Below are 9243 nucleotides of genomic sequence, written 5' to 3'. Positions count from 1 at the left end.
CATATTACTTCTAAGCTAAAAAAAAAAAAAAAAAATTTCAAAATTTTATGAAAAGCGCTTTTCAAACGCAATCCCAAACAGCCCCATAGGTGACATCAGGACTTGAGTGCTTTGATGACACATAAAAGATAACATTTCCTCATGTAATTACCCCTTGCTAGGTCAAGTTCTTGAAACACATTTATTTGCATGACTTAGAGGCTCTAATGATATATGAAAAAACTATACATATGCTTTATATAATTTACATACCTCCATAAATGTCCTAAATATTTATAAGATATTTTAATATAAATATCTTAAATATTTCTTAAAATATTTATCTTAAAAAAAAATCTATATCAACATAGCTTTATCTCTCTAGATTAACGGGCGGTCATAATTTATCTCTATAAACTCTATATTTTTAGACAACATAAATATAAAAAAAATATAAGTATTGTACAAGACTTAAATAAGCTTAAAAAATATTTATTTTTCTCTTCATCTAAAAAAATAATACCAGCTTAAATTTCAAAATATTTTTCTTGTAGATATCACTAAACTGATTAAATTCTCTGAATCTAGTTTTAACAGCCCATGAAAATACGTTAATCTTTCTACTGAAAATCTTTCTACCGAAAATTTTTCCAGTCTCATCACTAATTGACTGTTACTTGTCATTCCTTTCGCAATTAGCATTGAAATAAATCCAACCAAATATCACAGTTAAACATAAAATCTAACAAATTTCTTCTATGATTGCATCGACTGTCTAGTTTATACGGCAGCAAATAGACAGGGGAAAATGCATTGAAATGCATAGAAAGGGCTAATAAGTGAGTACAGAATTTTGACATGGTCAATCCGGCATTAGTAACAATACTTTGGGACGATCCCCTTGTTGAGATGCCTAGTTCTTGTAAGTTTGCTTTCTTGTCGTGAGAGAATATCCAACATTCCTGCACTTGTATATGCTGTTGTAGAGTTTTTATAGCTTATAAATACTAGAAAATTTGTCAGGAGTTTATGTGATAGTAAAGGAAATAAATAGGAAGTCCAAATGGAAAGCAAAACTTTTCTTCAAGTCCTATATATGCATGGCCATTGTTGGTCTTGGCTTTGCAAATGCAGAGGTTCCGGCTGTTTTTGTATTGGGAGATTCGACAGCTGATGTCGGGACTAACAATTTCTTGCCAGGATTCAAAGCGAGGGCTGACTTTCCTCCCAATGGCATTGATTTTCCCTCCTCTAGACCAACTGGAAGGTTCAGTAATGGCTTTAACAGTGCTGATTTTCTAGGTTATTACAAGAATTGTTAATGATTTGTTACCCTTCAAGTGTAGAATTTGTCAATGATTTGTCTTGTTTCAAAGATGAGTACGTTGTGCTTTATTTGTAACATAGCCTTTCGATGATGTTTCCATGGTCTAATGGGATTCAAGAGAAGCCCGCTACCTTTCTTTGCTCTCTCTGGCAATCCAAAATTGCTCAAACGGCCTCGCTTTCGAGGATTAAATTTTGCCTCTGGAGGGTCTGGCATTCTTGACATAACTGGGCAAACTGCGGTAAATGCCTAACTATCCTGATAGCCTGTAACTTGCCCTTTTAAGTTTCGAGAAAAATACTCTTTCCTTCTTCTCTTTCAGTTAACCAGCTCGCTGAGCGGTGTTAAGAATGCTAGATTGAGCAACTGTCTGCAGTCCATGACAATCATAGAGCTATTAAGGGTTCAGCATATACGGAAATTCTTTTCTCAAGGTCACTGTTCTTCATTAGCATTGGTAGCAACGATCTTCTTAGTTATTTCTATTCAAACAGTAGTGTACCCAAGCAAGAGTTCATTTCTGCTAATTTGGGACTTGAATACGAAAAACAAATAACGGTAAGATCCTCCTTTTCCTTCCTGTTAGATCCATGACGCTACCATGTTCAAGAGCATACTGAAGCAACTGTTCTTCTGCCTTGTTGATTTTGCAGAGTATCCTTGAGCTTGGAGCAAGGAAGATTGGTATTACTAGTGTTCCACCAGTTGGTTGCTGCCCATCTCAAAAGGCTTTCAATGAAAGTGGGGGCTGTTTGGAGGGTTTGAATGACCTTGCTTTAGAATTTCATTCAACAATCAACGAAAGTGGTTGCTGCCCATCTCAAATGCAAATCTTTGTCTGAATCGCCATGAATACTTGTTCTGGGATTTATTCCATCCTACAATGACTGCTTCAAAACAAGCAGCTCTAACCCTTTATGCTGGTGAACCACGATTTGTATCCCCAATTAATTTCAAACTGTTGGCTGAGGCTTGATTAGCCAAAAAGACCTCTCCTTGATAAGATTAAATAATGAGGGAACATTGATCTCCCAGATCATCACATGCTTGTACAGCATGTTAACAGAGTTCATGTTTTTGGTGACATTAATTTGTAACCGTATTCTATTTGCTTATAGTGACATAAATTGATTCATCAGTGTAGACCTCCACAATTAGCAAACAATGAATTGTGATCTGATTTCAAGTCTTTCTATAATTGTTATGGAATTCATTCAACCTTGTGTAATACTGCTTCTAAGCTGGCAGCTCTAACGCGCTACAGAAACGAGAAAACCAACATTTATATCTCCTCTTTTACTTGCTCTAAAAAATATGGCTGCTGACATTTTGATCAACTACGTTGTGATAACTCAACTAGTTACATTGCATTTAACATGTTGAGCACGGCTTGCATTCGAAGGTCCAAGGAGAGGGATTGACCCAGTTTTAAGTTGGAGATCCTCCGCAAACCTTTTGTCCATTTGTAAAGCGGTGGCCAGAACTTCAGGATAAATAGGCCAACTGGCTCCAAAAACTGCATTTGCTACTGGATTTACTCCTGGCTCTTGGCTTGTTAATGCAGCAAAAGAGATTGCATCTGCTACACAAAAAGATCTCCTAGTTTTAGAATCTCTGTGAAGAGACGGTGATCCGGGTTTGATGTGACAAAACCAGCACACAAAATGAAATGCCTAGCTTGTAAAACCAAAAGAACCTCCAATGCTCTAGGATGATACTGTGGAGAGTCCAGGCCACCATCTGGTTCATAAGCTATACGTACCAAGAAAAAGTATGAGATTAATATGTACTCAAATTTGATTTGATGTATATATTTTCAGAAACATTTAGTCCTGAATACGAGAAAATCATTCTGGGTTCTTACATAATTTCCCATTAACAATTAGCATAATTTATTTCAATGCAAAAGCCTTGGAGGGGGCTGGGAGTCGCATGCGGAGTAGCAAATGAGAAAGCCACAGCCACGAGAGCAAAAGCTCCTGGCAGTGTGATCTAATTTATGGCCATTTTAACTCTTATAAAACCGTGCCTGTATGATCAAATTTAAAACTACGAATTTCTCATCGTTTGATTAGAAAAACAAACAAAATTGTTTGAGAATAATATAAATTATATTTTAAAATTTTATTTAAAATTTAAGTTTTTAGATTGAAATAGTTTTTTGACATAGTATTAGAGTTTTGATAACTAAACGATTACGAGTTTGAATCTCACTATCTTTATTTATTTGATAAAAATTAAGTACAAGATAATGTAGGTTTATGCAAATTTCAAGCTCAAAAAGTTTTCACTTGAGAAAATATATTATAGAATAATATAAATTATATTTTTAAACTTTACCTAACAACTTAAATTATTGAGTTAAGATAATATTTTTAACAAGAACAAAACTAATTCAGTACTTAACTTGATTAATTAGGAGTTAAAAAAAACATATTACTGGTCGTGGCTTTGCATTCCCAGACTTCTACAGTTTTCAGTTCTTGTTCCCTGGGAGGGATGTCTTTATCTTCTTACATATTATTATTAGATATTAACAATCATCCATTAATTGCAATTCTTTATGTGAAACAGAGAGCACCTCTATTTTTCTTATAAATGCCATCACCGATGGACATGTGTGAAATAACAAAAATACCCTTGCTAGATTCACGTGGAAAATGGTGGTGGCTGATGGCTGATGGGGACAGTTTTATCATTTCAAACATGAATGGTTACGTGTATTGGCACAATAATTAAAACAAAAGATAGTATTTTTTTTAAATTCTTTACCTTATCCAATCAGATGGGTTAATTAAAGTACTGAAAATCATAAACCAAATTTTATTAAATCAATATTTTTTTCCATTAAATTTAAAACCCAACTCAAATTAATTTCTTTTATTAAATCCTTCAATTATATGGGTGGCCCGTGTCCTTTAGTGGCTGCGGCTAATTGACTTTGTCTTTTTAACTCTCATGAACTTTGCGGGTCCTTGTTTTTTTATGGTCGTTGGTACATCCTGGTCACCGTCATTTTAAAATATTTTTTAATTAAAAGTATATTAAAATAATATTTTTTTTATATTTTAAAAATTAATTTTGATATTAATATATTAAAATGATTTAAAAACATAAAAAAATTAATTTAAAATAAAAAACATTAAAAAAAATTTAAAATTTTTTAAAATATAAAAACAAATAAAACTTGAGTTTTTGAGTACCACTGTCTTCGTGGACACTCACGTCATTCCTTCTTCAATTCTGACAAGTGCCAATTAAAGTATAATAAGTTTAAATATTCATCTAGCCTACTTGTGCCAATTAATGCTGCCTACCTTAATAGCAATAAAATGGATAGGAGGTGTAACACGTGAGCATGGTGATAAAAGCATGATGGATACTGTATAACAGCTATTTTTTTATTTAAAAATATATTAAAACAATAATTTTTTAAATTTTTTTAATACCAGAAAATTAAAAATATCTAAAAAAATATTAAAAATATTAAAAAAAATTTATAAACACTTTTAATATAAAAAAAACAAATGAATTCTAAAACTTCTATTCTTCGACAGCTTTATTAATAGTTTGTGCAAAATTAAGGCAATGCATACTGATTTGAGAAACTAATCTTATGTAAATCATGGAAACAAGGAACATATAAGAGATTCAACTGAAAATTAATATTTTTTAGAGAAATAAAATGCCCAGGTGGTACTAATCAAGAGATTTTTATTTATATATAAAAAAATAGCATAATGTACTAAGTGTTCTAGTATCATAACACAAGTTGAAAACATATTTAAAAAATAACATAGTTTAAACATTATAGCGTTTCAAAATATTATTTTTATACACAACTGTTATTTAGAATAGCAGTCATGTCTTAGAATATATTTTTTCAACACAACCGCTATTTGAAATATTGTTGTTTAGTAAATCTTTCAAAACATCTTTTTCTATATATAAAAAAATAATTAATTTAAACAAAAATCAACCAATATTTATATATATGAAGATCCAATGATCAAAATATAATATTCAAGATCCAATAACTAAATAAGAAAAAAGAAGATAAGGTGATGTGGAAAAAAATAATGGTCACTGAGGACACAAAGACTCTGTTTTTAACACACACCCGATATAATTAAAAAGATCTTTAGGAGATGATTTTAACTACATCTTTGAAAAATATCAAATAAGATCATAATTAACTTTGAACAAATTACAGTCATGTTTGGTAGTCTTTCAATGTATGACTAGAATCGTCTTATCGAAATCATTCTAATGATACTAGATGTGTAAAAAACGACGTTCAAGTATGTCTTTAGTGACTTATTTTTTCTTAGCCATTGAATCTTAAATCTTATTTTTTAGTCGTTATATCTTTATAAAATTTTTGGTTTAACTCTTTATACATGTTAACTGAATTAAGAGGGACATAGTTTTTGGAACAATTATTATTTTCAATGACGGTTGTGTTCAAACTGTATTGTTTTTTTAATATTTTTTATCATATATTTTATTTTCTCAAAATTTTTATGAAACTATTTTCTCAGAAAAAGTTGTTTCCGAAACATCTTCTACCTAACTTCTACCACGTTCAAGACTGCACCGAATTAAGCAAATGTTTCTGCCTAGATGACTTTTGCAGAATCTACTTAAAGCTTGGAGCAAGAAAGATTGATTGCTGCCCGTCCATCTCAAGGGTTTCCAAGCAAAGTGGGGAAGAATGACGTTGCGATAGATTTTCATTTGACCACGAGATCAAAGCTTGGCTCCGAATATACAAACTTGATGTATTCACGTGAAAACACATATATATATTAGATGACGATCACTGTGTATAAACATACAAGTAAGCAAACAAAATAATGAATCACATGCTACAGATTAAGACTTCAAAAAAGAAAAAAAAAACAATATATCCCCGAGGGATGCAGCGTAATGATAAAAGGCTTGAGATCTACACAGCAAGTCTTGAGTTCGAGTCACGGCATGCACCTCTTATAAGAGCCTGGAAAGTCGGAGTTTTACTCACTCATCTGGACCACAAAGTGTGTTTTTTAGAAAGTGAGGTTTCCTCAAATCCAAAAAGAAAAAAAACTTAGATATTTTGGATTTAATTTTACCTCAATTTGTTACTACGTGTTAATATAAAATAAACTGCGACTTCAATTTGTATTCATATCAATATTCAATTCTGCTTTCTTTTAGTAATTAATTTGAATTGATTCATCAGTCTATGCCTCCACAATTAACAAATAATAATTGTCATCTGATTGCAACTCTTTCTTTCTAAAATTGTGATGTATTATCGTTATGGTATTTTAATTTATTCAACCCCAAATAAACTGTTTCAAAGCTAGAAGCTCAGCTACAGTAAAAGAAATACTAAACTTTTATATTAACTTACCTCTCAAAAACATAATCGATGACTTGGTCAAATGTGTTGTGATAACTAAACCGGTGTTATCTAGGATTTCTAAGTTTGTGTTTCATTAGTATATATTTTAGGATAGAAAAAATAAAGATAAGAGGAGCAAAAACATATTTGATTGAGAAGATAAAAATAGAGATAAAAATATAAAATAAATCTAATTTCTATGATAATTTTAATGTAAATTTTTATATTCTCAAATTAAACAAGAAGTATGGAGAAATACTAGATTGGTGGTTCGCGCAACGCCGTGACCAAACCAATTTCTTTAACCCGAAAAAAAAGTTAAGAGACGATCATATTTTTTAAAGAAGTAAGAGAAATTTGACAATCAAGTTAAATTTTGATTAATTTTATAATACGATAAAAAAAATGAGGCAACAAAAAAAAATGAAAAACAATATTGTTCTAGACAAAGTTGAGTTAACACGCGAAATTTATGACCTAGACATGAGATATGTCAAGATTACATGTCTATCGTGTGTCCTAAATCAAGAGGTCAGGGTAATTTAGTAGAAAAATAAATTGATGATAAATAAAAATAAAATTGTAAAAATTAAAAAACAAATACATATCAAGATATTTAATAGTGCAACACCAATCAATATTTACCCGGTTGTGTTTAATGATTTTGTTTATTAAAATTAGTTTGTAATAGAAATTGAGAAACAAATAAATTTATTGAATAAAATAAAAGAAAAAAATATATTATTTAAGGTTGCACATATTAAAAATATCATAATAAATAAATATTTTTAATTTTTAACAATAAATTTAATTTATATTAAATAGAAATTATAGATGAATCATATTAACCTCATGAAAAATTAAAGACATCCAATATAATTAAAGAAGGCTAAATAAGCTAAAAAAATTAAAATTAAGACAACAAAATCTATAGCTTTAACTTAAAATTCCTTTGGCATCTTCTTGGTTTTGAGTATGATTCTTGCCATATTGAGGAAGCTTTTATTCTTTTTCTCCACCACACTATTTTGTTGTGGTAATCTAGGCACTATTAAGAGTTTTTTCGGGTGATAATAAACGTTAAGCATGTTTTATTAAACTTTCGTTGAATTGTATTAAGAGAAGTAATAAAAATCAAGTGTTTAAATATAAATTCATTATATTAATTAAATATATTAAGTGATAATTAAATACATTCAATAGTTTTTAATTATTTCATACAGTAATGTTTTTTTATTGTTTATGATAAATCCTGAACATATATATATATATATATATATATATATATATATATATTGATTAGCTGCATTAAATGATAAATACTTATGAAAAAAAAGATATATACTAATCTTAAACATAAAAAAATTAACTTCTCGTTGTTTTGGTCATTAAATAGCTATTTCAATATATTCCTTGATTATCATTAAAAAAAAATATATGATATAATACTAATGAAAAAAGAAAGAGGAAATCTTAAAAAAATTGAACTTCGTGACAGTCATCTTAGAAAATTATTATTTATGAAATAGAACTTTTGGTATTCAAAAAAGGGAGGTTTAGTCATCGCTGATGCTCAAGTTAATTTCAATATACTCCTGATATTGAGTCAAAAAAATGAAAGAGAAAAAACAATTGAAGTACATTAATTAAGAAATAATATAAAAAATACAAAAATTATATTAAAGAAAAATATAAATCATATCTTAAAATCTTGTTTAATAACTTAAGTTTTTGGATTGAATTGGTTTATTGACATGGTATTAGAACTTTAATAACAAAATAATCACGAGTTAAAATCTCATCATCCTCATTTATTTAATAAAAATTAAGTAAAATGTAATATAAATTTGTGTAATTTAGTTCAAAAAATTAGATGTGTTGAAGTTTCTAGAGAAGCATGAACTTGTGATTGCTGAAGCCGCACCAATGAGAAGACCCGGCCTCCAATCACTGTGCCAATAATTAAAACTATCTTTCAACATTCTCGTCAGAAAAAAAAAAAAAAAAATATATATATATATATATATATATATTTATGCTTGCAGTGGTAAAAGTTAATTTGACATTGAGTTGGAAAAAACGAAAAAGAAAAAACAATTGAAGTCCATTAACCTGCAAAAAAGAATGAAGAGGTTCTGCCCAAGAGTAGAAGAGTTGAAAAATCTAGAAGTTCTTGATGATTGAGTAACTAATTAAGATCACATTCCTTCTTAATCCTCGTGATTAAACACCATTCTTTTTGCCAATTAAGAGGCGTAAAGTATCTTGCCTCCATTTAGTCATCGTCACTGTTGTTAGTCTCTGCTTGGTTCATTAATTAACTAATCATAAATACAATCGTCAAAGTCCAATTTTCGCTTGATTAAAAAATAATAATTACTTGTTGTTGAAAAAAGAAATTAAACAACCTCATAGAGTTTCATAACCTATAAATACCCATGCTCTGCATGCAAGCTCTCACGCCTTTCCCAACAAACAATACCCAAGAAAGAAAAAAGAAGAAAAGAAGAGAATTCAAGGTACGTACGTAGTAAGCCAAAGGAAAACC

At 29.7% G+C, this 9243-nt stretch overlaps 2 pseudogenes; one reads left to right on the top strand and one right to left on the bottom strand.

The window, feature by feature from the left end:
• The first annotated feature begins 1079 nt into the window (after nt 1-1079).
• Nucleotides 1080-2282, top strand: LOC118060624 (GDSL esterase/lipase At5g18430-like; annotated as a pseudogene).
• Nucleotides 2283-2677: 395 nt separating this feature from the next.
• Nucleotides 2678-3924, bottom strand: LOC140955544 (germin-like protein subfamily 1 member 11; annotated as a pseudogene).
• Between the last annotated feature and the right edge of the window lie 5319 nt (nt 3925-9243).

Source organism: Populus alba, chromosome 4, assembly GCF_005239225.2.
Source record: "Populus alba chromosome 4, ASM523922v2, whole genome shotgun sequence".
NCBI classification, from domain to species: domain Eukaryota; kingdom Viridiplantae; phylum Streptophyta; class Magnoliopsida; order Malpighiales; family Salicaceae; genus Populus; species Populus alba.
Note: the sequence above shows the minus strand (reverse complement) of the source record. Positions and strands in the feature narration are given on the sequence as shown.